General features: G+C 33.7%; 2 pseudogenes; both read right to left on the minus strand.

Moving 5' to 3' along the window:
- Nucleotides 1-6,576: 6,576 nt before the first annotated feature.
- Nucleotides 6,577-7,140, minus strand: LOC143233334 (glutamate--cysteine ligase catalytic subunit pseudogene; annotated as a pseudogene).
- An 89-nt stretch (nt 7,141-7,229) lies between these two features.
- LOC143233341 (glutamate--cysteine ligase catalytic subunit pseudogene) lies at nt 7,230-8,102 on the minus strand (annotated as a pseudogene).
- Nucleotides 8,103-16,409: the final 8,307 nt, after the last annotated feature.

The following is a 16,409-nucleotide window of genomic DNA, read 5'->3' on the forward strand; positions in this document are numbered from 1 at the left end:
AAGTTTCAATCCATCCGCCTACGTTACTAAAAGTTTCAATCCATCCGCCTACTTAAAAGAAGTAACTAAATAAAATAATTCGTTAATACAAAAGTTTCAATTCATCCGCCTATATAAAATAAGTAACTAAATATAATAGTTCGTTACGATAAAAGTTTCAATTCATTCGCCTATATAAAATAAGTAACTAAATATAATAGTTCGTTACTACAAAAATTTCAATCCATCCGTCTACGCAAAAGAAACAAACAAATAAAATAGTTCATTAGTACAAAAGTTTCAATCCATCCGCCTACTTAAAAGAAGTAACTAAATAAAATAATTCGTTAATACAAAAGTTTCAATTCATCCGCCTATATAAAATAAGTAACTAAATATAATAGTTCGTTTCAATTCATTCCGCTTGCATGAAAGAAACAAATAAATAAAATAGTTCGTTACTACAAGAATTTCAATCCATCCGCCTACGTAAAAGAAGTAACTGAATAAAATAATTCGTTAATACAAAAGTTTAAATTCATCCGCCTATATAAATAAGTAACTAAATAAAATAGTTCATTACTACAAAAGTTTCAATCCATCCGCCTACTTAAAAGAAGTAACTAAATAAAATAATTCGTTACTACAAAAATTTCAATCCATCCGTCTACGCAAAAGAAACAAACAAATAAAATAGTTCATTAGTACAAAAGTTTCAATCCATCCGCCTACGTAAAAAAAGTAACTAAATAAAATAATTCGTTAATACAAAAGTTTCAGTTCATCCGCCTACGTAAAAGAATTTACTAAATAAAATAGCTTGCTAATATAGAAGTTTCAATTCATTCCGCTTGCATGAAAGAAACAAACAAATAAAACAATTCGTTACTATAAGAATTTCAATCCATCCGCCTACGTAAAAGAAGTAACTAAATAAAATAATTCGTTAATACAAAAGTTTCAATTATTCCGCCTACATAAAAGAAACAAACAAGTACTTGCCTATTAACTATAGTTTTCAATACATACTTAAATACAGAACTTTACCTTGAGTGAAATTAGTTTTTGACGCATAGATTATTTGACCTCTAGCAATCTCTAAATTATTGCCTAAAATGATGTAGTACAAGCTCTGTAGACATTCATTGATATATTGTCTCAGTCAGGATGTTTGAGACGAGTAATAAAAATTACCGGTAAACAATAAACAATTTTATCCCCAAAACAGCTAAAATCAATGTTATTTCTGCATCCTGTGGAAATTATATTCTCTAAGACACCACAGAAATCACAGACGAAAAACTATTTTTTATCACCATAGATTTTACAGTCAAGATAGTCTTCAACTGTGATAAACTAATATAATGTCATAACCTTAAATACTGAGCTAGGACTAATACAGTATCTAAATACTATAGATTTTATAGTCCTAGCATAAAAAAGAGGGTTAATTATAATAGATTTAAAATGTCAATATAAAATGTAAAACAACGCGTGTTTTACAACTGACAGCCTTACACGATTTTCATGTGGTTAGAGTGTTTCATCCAGTGTAGATTTTACGAGCTTTCAAACATTATTTAGTCATTATATATCTATATACTTTGATAAGTTCCACTTACTATGTAGATTTTATAGACTTAGACCGTTTTTACGCTCTATAGAATAATAAAAATTAAATTACTAAAGAGTTTGTAACCTCAGACAATGTTTATTCATTGCAGCTTTTTAGAAGCTAACATTTTATTTACTACAATATAGCTTTTAACAATGTGTACAATATTTATTCACTATATATTTTATAGACTTAGACGATACTGATTCAGAATAAATTTTAGAAACTTAAACAATGTATGTTTACTATAATATAGCTTTCAACGACATGTATAATATTTATTCACTATATATTTTGAATACTTAAAGCCTAAGTCTTAGTCAATGTTTATCCACTACGGATTTTACAGTCTTAAATAAAGTGTTCACTACAGATTTTACACTTAGACAATGTCTATCCACTACAGGTTTTACATACTTAAACAATGTTTTATTTATTATATTTTTATAGACTTGAACAAAGTTTACTCACTACAGAGTTTACAAACTTTTACAATATTTATTCACTATATATTTCACAGACTTAGACAATATTTATTCGTTATAGCTTCCATAAACTTATACAATGTTTAATTATTCCAACCTTTATTGACTAAAACAAGTCCCTTGATGGGACAACGGTAAGTTTGCAGATTCACAACGCTAAAATTTGTGGTTTGATTCCCCGCAGTAGACTCAGTAGGAAAACCTAATGTGGCTTTGTACCAAAACAAATAAATAAGTCTAATAAAATATTTATTCTATGTAGTTTGTTGTTTTGAATTAAGAACAAAGCCACACAATGGGCCATCTGTGTTCTGCCTACCACGGGTATCGAAACCCGGTTTTAGCGTTGTAAATCCACAGACATACCGCTAAGTCACTGGAGGGCTTATTCTATGTATCGTATAACAAAGGAAACATGTATAACCACTTAATAAGCTAAAAATATCATTGACTAATGCAAGTTTTAGTCAGTATCTGTTTTATAGTATACTAGATAATTTAATGTAGGAAAAGATGTAGAATTTTCAAGAAGAGGATTTTGAGTGAATGAATAGTGGACAGTGCATGGCATTCAGTTAATACAGTGTTTCTTTAAAATTTTGTAATTTAAACGAGAGAGCAAATTTTAATGCGATAACACATATCTTTATCGTTGTTTGGAATTTATAAAACAAAACAAAAACATCACCACATAACATGGTGTAAAGAGTTCTGAAAAGTAGGGTTAGTGAAGTTCAGAAACACGAACATGCAGTACTGCCACATTTTCTGTCATGGCAATTTCCTGAATATTTATTACTGATTTTACTTACAGGATCAGCAACCACTTTCGTTCAACCAGACATTGTATCGAGACAAATAACACGTGCTCGCACAGACGAAGCAAGAGATGGTTAGTGCAAGTGGTTTTAAGGTTTCATCCGAGTTAATGTAAAAATCAACATTCTTATCTAAAGTGTTTCTGAAACGTTATGTTTTCTCACTATAAATAAAATATTAGTTTTTCTTAGTGATAAGTCTTTATGAAGAAATTTGGTTGTTTATCTAGATTATTTTTAAAGAGGTTTATTATACGGCATGGAAAATCCTTAGATGTCTCCTATTATATGCCAACACTTGAAGCCAATCTTCTGGTATTTACTCAGCAAATAGGGATGCTTTACTTATAACGTGAGAAGGACAAAAAAGCTTAATAAACTATATCTTAGACTATAGTTAAGAATCACTCACTAGCGAAGGAAACGTTTTATTCCTAAACCACTAAAAGCAAAAGTATTATTCTTAAAGTTAAGAATAAACAGCAGTTCAAAATATTTGTCAGCTAAATGCTTTGATATTACCTTGTAGTTGGATATATCCAATCATTAGTTTGAAAGTTTTGTCTGTATAAAATAATTGTTAATATTGTCCTTAGAAATCAAAAGTAGTTTGAAAACTCAGTTGATTTTGAAAAAAAGAGAAAGAAAGAAGAATAAGAAGTGGGGGAAGCAAACTATATATTTAGTTCCCCCAGTAATTGAAGCAGGAGGCACGTGCCCATTCCGTGTTACATGTTAAGCACGGCGGGAGGCACGTGCCCATTCCGTGTTACATGTTAAGCACAGCGGGAGACACCTGCCCATTCCGTGTTACATGTTAAGCACAGCGGGAGACACCTGCCCATTCCGTGTTGCATGTTAAGCACAGCGGGAGACACCTGCCCATTCCGTGTTACATGTTAAGCACAGCGGGAGCACAGCACCTGCCCATTCCGTGTTACATGTTAAGCACAGCGGGAGACACCTGCCCATTCCGTGTTGCATGTTAAGTTAAGCACAGCGGGAGCGGGAGGCACGTGCCCATTCCATGTTGCATGTTAAGCACATCTAACCACAAATAGTTATTTACTATCAAGCATTTACTTTAACAATTACATTTGACTCTTAACTAAGTTATATAATCTATCAACTACTAACAAAGAGAAACCTAATGTTAGTATATCAATAAGTTATTTAATTTATTAACTACTAACAAAGACAAAATTAGGGTTAGCAGTCCTCTAGCTTATTTAGACTATCAGCTACTAAGAAAGACATACCTAATGTTAGTAGTTCGCTGAGTTATTTACTTTATTAACTACTAACATAGACAAGCCTGAGGTTGGTAGTTAGTTACGGACAGATCATTAATACTGGACAAAAAGGAATCAAACAAAAAAAATTGGTGATCAAATACACAAGGAGTATGATTATGAAAGCAGCTGCAAGTGGTTTAAATACGCAAGTATTAGAATACGAAACATACATAGTAGAACCGATCATTAATACAAACACCAGTAACTCAGTCATAGTAGCTTTATTATCACACGAAGAGAGGAAGATGTTTTTTGACTATTTCGGTTAATCTTCATGTTAATCAAGAGAAAGACACTGTATTACGTGTAGGGAGTTTCTGAGCAACTTCTGTACTCCGTACGTGTTTATTCTACGAACTGGTCGTGCTGGATTGATACGGGTAAGCAATAGTTAGAATCATGAAACCCTGATACAAAGACGGCTATAAAATCTCCATAATTGTGATATTATGATGTTATATCATTGGCGTTGAAAAAAAATGCGAGGGAAGCCCTGAAGTTAACATGGTTGTATCTGCTATGTTCACCAAATGATGCCGATAAAGCCAGCCTAGTATTATAAAAACACAAAGATAAAACACTTAAATTTAATAAGTCCGTTTACAAACCAATAAAAAATCAATATACATTCCAAATGTTAATACTAGGCCTATCATAAATGTATAACTAATTTGGCACATGTTAGACCCTTACAATAAGATGTTGTATTTTTCGTGAAATTTAATTATACTGTGCAACAACATTCTCAAGAAAGAAATTGAAATGTTACAACGAACAGTTGCATATGATACTATTTAAACGATTGCAAAGTTTGGTTTAAATTTCACGCAGAGCTACACGAGGGCTATCTGTGCTAGCCGTCCCCAATTTAGTTGTGTAAGACTAGAGAGAAGGCAGCTAGTCATCACCACCCACCGCAAACTCTTGTGCTACTCTTTTACCAACGAACAGTGGGATTGACCGTAAAATTATATCGCCCCCATGGCTGACAGGGCGAGCATGTTTGGTATGACCGGGATTCGAACCCACGACCCTCGGATCACGAGTCGAACGCCTTAACACGCTTGGCCATGCCGGGCTTGTTTTGAAAAGTCCAACGTGTAGTAAACTGAAATAATATGGGTACGGAATTCGAAAATACGGAAAGCTATATCAGAAAACTGAGTTTATGAGGGGAATGCCTATATATAGACGCAGAATGTCAAAGTAAATGTTTGTTAAACTAAACGTTATGGTTATGATCAGCAAAATATCATAGAACAAAAATAGTTTAGTGGCTCTTTATGGAATAAAACAAACCAGATGAAGCGTTTCTTCAGATAAAAAAATACTAATTCTAACCCTCTTTGTTACATCTAGTAAACCACAAACAAATATTTCAGTATTTCAATGTAAAAGTAAAAACTCCACGTGAAAAAAAGACTCCTAGCGATCGTTATAGAAAACGAATATTCTTGGATAGATCAACTGTTCATTAAGTTCAGAATAGTAAATGGCAAAAAAAAAACTTAAACAAATCCACTATTTAAGTAAACGCCATTGTGATTAAGTCATATGTCATAATGCTGTAATATAATATATTTTCTGTCACTTTCCAAAGTTTTGTGGTGACAAGTTTGAGGGTTCAATCCCGCAGGGACACAACATAGATACCCTGCTGTATTTAAATTAGTCAGATCAGAAGATGCAAACGTTTGAAGTACTGCTTCTTTTGTCATAAACATTGATAAAACCTGACTATATATGTAAGTTTAAGAAGAAAATTTAAGAAAGTTTTAGCGTTATTTAGTGAAAATCAAACACGGTGATGGTTAAAAATATTAAATCCTGTGAGGAGAACTAGATAGTTATTGTCAAGACACTCAGTTATTCTTTTAAAACTTAAATGTTGTCACTATGTAAGCTATTTAATGAAAGTAAAACTGTTTTAATCTCTAAGTAAACCTTAAAGTTACTTAGGCTTAAATAAATCGTATTTTTAATGAGCCTGTAACCACAAACAATAAGTGACACGTCAAAACATATTTGAAATTTGTGTGAGGGTCAGTTGTCACAGTTGTCGTTCGTCAGTTTTAAGTAAATCCAACTAATAACCCGTTATACAACATTTTGTTAATTGGTTTCAATACCAAATTCATTAGAATAATTTACTTCAAGTTTAAACAGAATCGAAATAATTTTATAGATAATTTATGAAGTAATTCAAGGAAATGCTAGGGTAGCCATGCATAAAACTGATTGTTAATTCAGTTAAAACATCTCAACGAAGTTGTACTAAAATGAAAAATTCTGGCAATTCTGGATAGCAAATACTACTAAGTTCTTGAGTCACTAAAAACAACAACAATTTAATATAGTTTTATAAAGGATGTATGAAGTTATAATTAAACAAATCCTTCAACCCAATAATTCTGGACATTGGATGTCACCTTTTGAACTTGATCAAGAGTTGTCAGTAGGTCATAGTTTATGTCCTCACCGACAAAAGAATCGTGTTTGTAGTTGTGATGACTCATGATGAACTTTCTAATCCACTGTGCACCTGTCATGAGTTTTCCAGAAGCACGTTGTTGTATAAGCTTTAAGTAGCCATCTACAGCAATGATAGAATCGTGAGTACCCTTCTCACGAACATACTCTCGTATGATTGGAATAATGCCAGGAAATATACCTTCTGACCCGTTAATTATCTCATCAACAGATGCACGCTTCAAGCTGCTATTGGTCTGTTTAATACTATGCTCTAATTCTGTGGTACAACTTACATCTTTTTTTATCCAAAATCTTTCTTCCAAAACAGCATTTCGCTTTTGTGCAACCATAAAATTTTCCTGAAGCTTGCTCATAGGAATAAGCCAGTTCAATCTCTTCTCCATGAAAACTTTAGCGAAAAGTGAAACGAATATGGCATAAGCTGCATTTTCAAAATCTGTTATTTGTACGTCCATTGCCTTGAGCTCAAGACGCCAGAAAGCTTTAGCTGAAGGGTCAGGAACTTTGAAAAGCACTGCTGCAATGTACGAGCTCTGTAATACTGTCAGCATATTGCTGGTTTCAGTTTCAGTTTCTTCCAGTTGTTCCCAACAAGCAAAAGCGGAATTCTCAATAGGGATCGTGCTAGCTGAAGTGCAAGTTGTGAGTCTACTCCGTGTGAAACGAGTTCTTGGTAAAATCTTTCATCGATCAAAAGAGGCAAATCATTAAACTCGGAACCTTCTTTAGACAAGTACAAAACGTTTGATTCCCATCGAGGCGTATTAGGTAGTTTATAGTTCAGTTCTTCAGGGTGGAATACTTCTGTTCTGGACCTATCGTCACAGTTGTCAGATAGTGTCTGCCACCTGCAATCAAGTTCTGTCAAGTACCCTCTTCTGACTGGACAAGCAGCGCTCAATGCCATCATTATTGGAGCCAAAAGGCACAGCTGATCATGCAGAAATTTGGATTCCTCCAAACAGGATGCTTGTAAGGTGACTTGCAAGGCACAGCTACCGAGTCCAAACATTCCACAGTCTTCATAAACATGATTTGGTTTGGCAACTTCTTTCGATTCTCCATCGTCACCGAGTGCTTGTAAATCCTCTATGTAAGGATCTGGTGTATGCGTGTCTTTAAAAATTGGAATATTTACCATGCCTCGTGTTTCTCTCCTTTTTTGAGAATTAATGACACATGTCCTGTACACTGTGTTATCCTGACACAGAGATTCATCTGGTATAAATAAGGATCTCAAGATACCAGAATCTGGTGTAGGGTCATACGATGGTTCGGTGAAATATCTACACCCAAACCGTGGGAACATTGTTAACGTTAAGTAGGTTTCATTTTCTCCAAGGTTCGCTAACACTTCTTTTCTTCGTTCTTTCATGTTTTTTCTCAACTTCATCACAGCACTCCAAAACATCTCCATATGGCTCTTTGGGGCAACTCTCTAACATAGATTCCATGACTTCGTCCGACCACAAACCAACCAGTGACTTGCTCTTTTCACGCAAATTCTTTAAAATTTTGGAAGCGCACAAATGTAGTCTTACTGTTTTACTTTCTTGGTTGAGCTTCATAATATGGCCTTCAATCTCGTCACCCCACATGAACGGATCATCTCTTCTATACTTGTGTTGGTTGTAGTGGTAAATAAACTGACGACATGCTAGATTTCGCACTTTATCTACGTGTTCTAGCAATTCTTCAAAATTTAGAGGATGTGGGTTATTTAATATTCTCATGACGGTGTTGGTTATAGCCTTTCTATTAAAAACGTTATTTAATATATGACTTGGTTTTCGGGGCGTGTCGCCGTTAGTAACGTTCAGTATTATATGCCGTATGCGACCTTGTGCTTCAACGCTCGATTCAGATTCTGCGCAGTAGAATGTTCAAGTTCCCTTGATAATTGCTGTGGTTTATAATTTCTTTTCTCTACTACCAGGGTAAGCAAGTAATGGTTACATGACAAAAAATCATCGCAGACTTTGGATATATTAACTTAAACAGACAACTAAATATATAGAGTTAGAGAGATGACGACAATGAAAAATATATTAGTTATATCACATCTTCAAGTTTGCGTTTCAAGTTATAAGCTATTATTATTATACGTATTTATTGACTTACCACTGTGTATTTTAAATTTGAAAATGGCGCTCCATATGCCAACACAAGCGGAAACATAATTTTATGTTTGTGTTCTATTTCAGATGTATCTTTCTTTTTTACACTTCAAAAACTGACAAAACATTAGATTGTAATGTATTAATCACACAAACAAATTTTGTTTTAAACAAAATCTAAAGCCAAAATCACATAGAACTTCGATTGTATGTACAAATTATCTGGTCCGCCATGGCCAGGTGGATTAGGTACTCAACTCATAATCTCAGAGTCACAGGTTCGAATCCCGTCACACCAAACATGTTCAGACGTGGGGGCGTTATAATGTGACGGTCAGTCCTTTTATTCATTAATAAAAGAGTAGCCCAAGAGTTGGTGGTGGGTAGTGATGACCAGATGCCTTCCGTCTAGTCTTACTTTGCTAAATTAGGGACGGCTAACGCAGATAGCCTTCGTGTAGCTTTGCGCGAAATTCACAGCAAACTAAATAAACAATTATCTATTCGTTAATTTGTACTCAACTCCGTAGGAAACAAACTTCTAGTTGACGAGTTTTGACTCAGCGCAGAAGAAACATAAATGTTACGAGCGAGGTTTTAGTCAATTCTAGACGAAACGCACATGTTACTAACAAATCTTTACTTCACTCCAGACAAAACACACGCAACTGACGAGTCTCTCAACTCAAAACGAAAGAGACATCTAACAGACGAATCTTTACTCAACTATAACTGAAACAAACATCCCACTGACGTCTCTGCATATCCATTTTAAACACTGCAAACTTATAAATGCCGATTAGCATATATTAAAAATAACTGATGTTTCTCACATAGAAAAACTATACGTGATATGATTTAGCTACATGTTTGCACTGAACCAAACTTTTACACAGTTGACAATCCTGTTTGTGCCACAGTACTTGATGAGAAACTACTTAATAGAAAATTCTGAAATAAACCTCACGAATTATCTTAGCAAAAATTATCCTTGAAAAACCCTTGTTTAATCCAACAATTAGTCATAACACTACTAAAACAACCAACTTGAAAGGTAGACAGAGAAAAACATAAAACTTACATTTATCACCTAAAAATTATTAGCGTTTTTAAAAGAAAGTAATTTAGAATTTACTGGTAGGTTTTGTTTATTTATTTTCAGTGTAAATCAACGTAATGGACTATCTGTGCTGTTTCCACCATGAAGTGGTTGAACCCTGGACTTCAACATGATAAATTTTTGAGCCTACCCCTAAGCCAATGGGAAACAAAATTTTATTGACTTAGCCACATTCAAATTCATTCCTTTCTAAGGAAAAAAAACAAGTTGTTACGCTTCGGTGCTCACTTTTTGTTGTTGTTGTTGTTTCATTTAAGTGTTCTTATCACCAAAATAAGAAATTGTTATATTTTATTACAAAATAAAAATGTGCTATGATCAATGTTTAAGATATTCCACTCTGAAACTGCACTTTGCTCTGTCTTTCAATTGGTTGTTAGGTAATAGTGAAGTTATGTGGGTCAGCTAGTGAGCTGTCAGCTGCTATAAAAACAAAAGAAAAACTGTGATGTCGAGAAACCCACTTGTTGAGAAATTTATATGCAAAAACGGCTCGTTTGGGTTGAGAAACGTAGTTTACCTAGTTCGCTCTTCTACGAATAAAATATTTTCTGAGCCCAAACGAGCCGTTTTTGCATACAAAAGAAAAACTGATTTTTAGAAAAAAAAATTGCAACAAATATTTTCTAAAGTGTAACAAGTTTTATAACACTAAAATACACAAATACATTACGTTCAGCCTTATCAATTGAGTTATTGTTTCTTTAATAAAATATACTGTGGAAGTTTTATATTTTTAGCAAAATCTCCAAATATATACCAGATGTGTTGCTTTGTTATATGCTTATTGTCTATTGTAAATATTGTATCATTTCATTCATGTTTGTCTGTTTAAACGATGAATTTTGATAGTATAGTTTATGATCTTCAGACGTTTTGCCTCACAAAATATTTGTAATTTATGTATATTTGTCTTTATGTTCAGCATGTCTGTTTGTTACGTTTTACCACATATCAAAGATTTAATATTATAGGTTTGTTTTTTAGTATAATTTAGCTCTTAAATATATCGATGTTGTCATTCATTTCCTTGTTTTGTATACACGCTGACCCTAAAACTGATTACGTTTAAGCGAATCTGGCTCTAAAATAACAGACGTAGTCGGTTTAGTTTTATTGATTCACTGTTCATTTCTACGTATTCCTACGCCATTAGTTACGGCCATATTAGTAACAAAGAATGCAGACAATTTTCTGACGCACTATTTTTTAGACTATTCTATAGGCGACTGCATTAGATTATGTGAATGCATGATAGGAATATTTGACTTTTTTTATGTTTCGGGGTATAGTTTTAAACATTTCAATATTTTTTTGTATTTTTCAACCCTTGAAAATAGCCATTATCCATAAAAAATCTTCAATGAAGTAAATAGAATTAGTTCCACATTATAAATGATTTAGTCGATGAATGGTTGCACATCTTCTACGGTTAAATATAAAAACATAATAATAATAAGAGGAAATACCACTCATACTTACGTTTTGTCTCTTTAATGATTTGATAATAGATAATTTTTAATAATTATCATTTACGGATAGATTCCTTTTTCTTGATCAAAACTTCTTAGCTATTGCAACTTTTTAAAACCCCTTCCATTTTTATAAATCAGCTGTAGGTTGTGACACGGCCCGGTATGGTCAAATGTGTTAAGGCGTTCGACTCATAATCCTAGGGTCGCGGGTTTGAATACCCCTCGCATCAAACATGCTCGCCCTTTCAGCCGTGGGGTCGTTATAATGTGACGGTCAATCCCACTATTCGTTGGTAAAGAGTAGTTCAAGAGTTGGCGGTGGGTGGTGATGACTGGCTACCTTCTTTTAGTCTTACACTGCTAAATTAGGGACGGCTAGCACAGATAGCCCTCGAGTAGCTTTATGTGAAATTCAAAACAAACAAACAAGCTTGTGACAAACCTTTAAGTTTTCTTACTTGAAACAATGACTGCACTTATGGTCTTAAAACAACTTGCATATAAACGTTTTAAGACGGCTTGACTAGATAATGGAAAAAAAAAACATAAATTTATGGGGTTTCTAGATCTTGTTAAAACGTCATACAATTGTAATAAAGTTTTCTTTTCCCTATAAAACCGTATCAGTACTTTTATTTCCTAAAAAATAAGTTAATTGTTTTCTAGTTACAATTTCCTCATCATAAATGAATGGCCCAGACATTAGAAATAGGCCCGGCGTGCGACTCGTAATCTGAGGGTCGCGGGTTCGCATCGCCGTCGCGCCAAACATGCTCGTCCTTTCAGCCGTGGGGCATTATAATGTGACGGTTAATCCCACTTTTCGTTGGTAAAAGAGTAGCCCAAGAGTTGGCTGTGGGTGGTGATGACCAGCTACCTTCCCTCTATTCTTACACTACTAAATTAGGGACGGCTAGCACAGATACCCCTCGAGTAGCTTTGTGTGAAATTCAAAACAAACAAACAAACAAACATTAGAAACAGCAAAATGTTATTACAAAAATGACATTATGTTACAAAAAATATTTCTTACAGGTTTATTCATTGGTAGATATTCGAACTCCAGACATAATATTTGGTTATTTTCTTCAACATTTCATTCAGTGATGGATGTAAAATCTGTGAAGCTAATGAGCAAGAAAAATTGCGTTTCTGTTGTTACGACTAATATTCCGCCAACATAAGTATGGAAGGTGAAGATGTCAAAAATGGCGTTCTTTTAACATGAATAATTATTATTGCAAAATTTATAAAATTTGTTTTCTATTATATTAATTACTTAGTTTGGGGTTTTTAGATAAATTACGCACGTGTTAGAATATTATTTTTTAATACAATAATCATTACGCACGACATATTCGTATTTGTGCTTGTGAAATCTGTGAAAAATACATCACTATTGTTAGTGGATCATCCAGACAATCATTTTAAAAATATATTTATTTACTGTTTCTTAATATGAGCACTATTTCTTCATTTTAAATAATGTAAAGAACTTTGTTTTGGAAAAGCCAATTTCTTTAATCTCTTCCAACAGATGGCGCTTATATATATATACACACATCTATTTATTTTATTGAAACCTTAAACTTTATTTCAAATACAAAATATTTTTTTATTTTCAATTTTACAGTATCAACGTTAGTTCAATAATATGATTAACAAAACTAATTTCCAAGTATATTGTGTTTGACAATTTATAATTCTGGACTACAATTTAACTACATAAATTTCAAAGCACAGTTTTTAATTGACAGTTTATTGGAACAAACTAAAGTCTTATTTCTTGTGTTTTATAAATATATTTTTACTAATACTTTAATTCATTACAGGTATAGTGAAATCTTTGAATATTATTATTAAATTCATTAACAGATTCGAAGTTTTAAAAGAAACCAAGATTTCAAAAAGTACTGTAAATAAAAAATGCATGTATTATTTTAAAATGTTGAAGAAATGTTCCTGGGAATATTTTAGATTCATACATATATGTACTTTATAGTGTTGTTTGGTTAGTCTTTTTTTCTAGATATTGTATTAGGTTTTGAAAGCTTTTTTTATTATCACTATTAATATTGAGTTTCTTGCTTGCTTACAATATCTGTTAATAGTTTTAGATATAACAATGTTGAGGTTTTATGGTTTGTACTACATTATACATTTAATATTATACTAAAAGATTAAATATAGTGATATTGATTTTCCTTGTTTCTTGTAAATTAAAGCCTATATTGTCCATCCCCACACCCCCTGTTACAGTAATAAAACTGAAACTTACCAACACTAAAATCAGGGGTTCGGTTCTCCTCAATGGACACGGCAGAAAGCACGATGTGGCTTTGCTATAAGAAAAACACACAAACACTCTTTAGTGCCATCTACCGGTAGGTATGATAATCATGCTGTAATGATGTCAATACTGCTGCTGGTGGGGGGGGAACCATTTATCGGCGTTCTTCATAGCTTGATATACATACATATAATTTATTCGTTTGTTGATTACGTTATCGACGGATACGTTATCGGAATGGATGACATGTCTTCGAGTTTAAAATAAGCTAGAGATTTTAGAATAATTTTCAGATTTGTTTAAGACTGAAACCACAGCTTAATTTGCGTAAATTACTGCAGGAAAATTACCATTGTTGTCGTCTGCTGCATTTGTAACTGATCAACTATCTCCACACCAATTGGTAAAAAAAAAAGGTTATATATTACATTACATTTTCAATAAGTTCATATTCTTTACACTTTGTGTGGTTATAGGAGTTATGTAAGATAAAGTAAATACTTTCAGTATCAATAAGATTCAAATCCCTCATTCGTTTTACTTTCAAGTAAATTTATAGATAGATTGTCGTACTTTTTTAATCTGGTAAATAATGCGCTTTAAACTTATATTTAATCAATTAGTCATGATAGCTTTCTTAAATCAGAAAGAACTTGGCATGGCCAGGTGGTTAGGGTGCTCGACTTGTTATCTGAGGGTCGCGGGTTCGAATCCCCTTTCCACCACACTTAATCCCACCTTCAGTCGTGGGGTCATTATAAAGTTACGATCAATCCCACTATTCGTTGGTAAAAGGGTAGCCCAAGAGTTGGCGATGGGTGGTGATGACTAGCTGCCTTCACTCTAGTCTTACCCTGCTAAATTGGGGACAGCTAGCGCAGATAGCTCTCGTGTAGCTTTACGCGAAATTCTAAAAACAAACAAACAATAAATAAGAAAGCCGATCTCTGCAATTCTCCATTTCTCGCTGCTCGTGCCAATTTTCCTTGATCAAGCCTCTCATTTCAAGTTCATTTCGTATAATGTCTTTGAGCTAAATCCGTGTTATTCTTTCTTTGATTTTACTCATCAGAATCTCTGCCAACCATCTCCCAGATCTAATTACACATTCAAAGTAGCGCATCTTCTGTTTCCTGCATATGTTTAATAGTGACTTTCTGTTTTTTGCACATTCCAATACTACGTCTTTAGTTCCTTCTTTGTAAGTAATCTTTATCATTCATCTGCAAAATGACATTTCAAATGCTTACAACCGTCGTGTTGTCTCAGCAGAAACTGTTCACGTATCAATCCCACATGAAATATTCTATTAGTCTATTTATACTTCTAGTGTGACATCTTTACTGAGTAATCCATCTTATAAAATGGCTATTTTTTGCCATTCTTATCCTTTATTTTATCTCTCTTTCGACTTGCCATGATTACTGATATTCGTTTCAAACTAACTAAACTATTCTGCTTGTTCCAAATCTGAAATTTATTCTGAAGTTTTATTCTCTCTCCTTTAGCAATGAGTTTATCAACTGACAGTTAGATCTCTTCTCTGTTGTCTCATCATCATAATTCTTATTACAGGTTCCACTTCCGTTAACCTTGATTCTGTCTGTAAAAGTAACTAACTACCTCTCTCATTAAACTCTCTACACACGAAACATCTAATATTGGTGAAATACACCACATATCCTCGTCACAAGCTTTTCTTAACCTCAAACTACCTACTTAGTTCTCCGTTAATTTGAAGTTCTACTTCCTGATTCAAGTAAAACTTCTTGAAGAGTTTGATATCTGTTTGATCTACCACAATCTCATACAGGATCTCCATAAACTTCTTAGGGTTAACCTTTTAAACGTATAAATGTTTCTCTGCACTTCTAGGGTTCTTTCACCTTATATAAGTTTTTTGTTGCAAAGCTGCACAGTGGGATATCTGTTCTTTGCCCATCGTGGGTATCAAAACCCGAATTTTAGCGTCTACGCTTCCAGGCTTACCGATGAGCCAACAGGAGGCCAAACTGAATATGCTTTAAGAAGTTGTTTTGAATTTAGCACAAAGCTACACAATGTGCTATCTGTGCTCTGCCCACTACGGGTATCGAAACCCGGTTTTTAGCGTTGTATGTCCGCAGACATACCGCTGAGCCACCTGGGGGCTGCTTTAAGAAACACTTCATCAAAAACACTAACAATACATCGACCATATAATATATAAACGATTAAAGAATTAACAACACATAAAAACTCGATTAATTTAAACAGGCCCAGCTTGTCATTTTCAAAGAATGAAAATATTACAAGTCTTGGCCACTATGTTACATACATAATATCTGCACACTGTTCTGTTCTGATATTACTGTCTGCATGAATGAAGTAGTTATTGAGTAAATGCCCAAGTAGTAATAAGTTATTTTTTTAATTTCACACAAAGCTACCCAAGGGCTATCTGCGCTAACAAACCCTAGAGGGAAGGAAACTAATCATCACCACCCACCGCCAACTCTTGAGCTACTTTTTTACCAACGAATACTGGGATCGATCGTTACATTATAACGATCCATGACTGAAAGGACGAGTATGTTTGGTGGAATAGAGATTCGAACCCGCCACTCTCAGATTGCAAGTCGAGCACCCTAACTACCTTGCCATGCAGGGCCGAGTAGTAGTAGAGAATGTAGCATGTGATCGGACAAACATCTATGATTGGTTATTTTCGTCTGTATAAATT

Source organism: Tachypleus tridentatus, chromosome 1 (genome assembly GCF_004210375.1).
Source record: "Tachypleus tridentatus isolate NWPU-2018 chromosome 1, ASM421037v1, whole genome shotgun sequence".
Classification (NCBI taxonomy): Eukaryota; Metazoa; Arthropoda; class Merostomata; order Xiphosura; family Limulidae; genus Tachypleus; species Tachypleus tridentatus.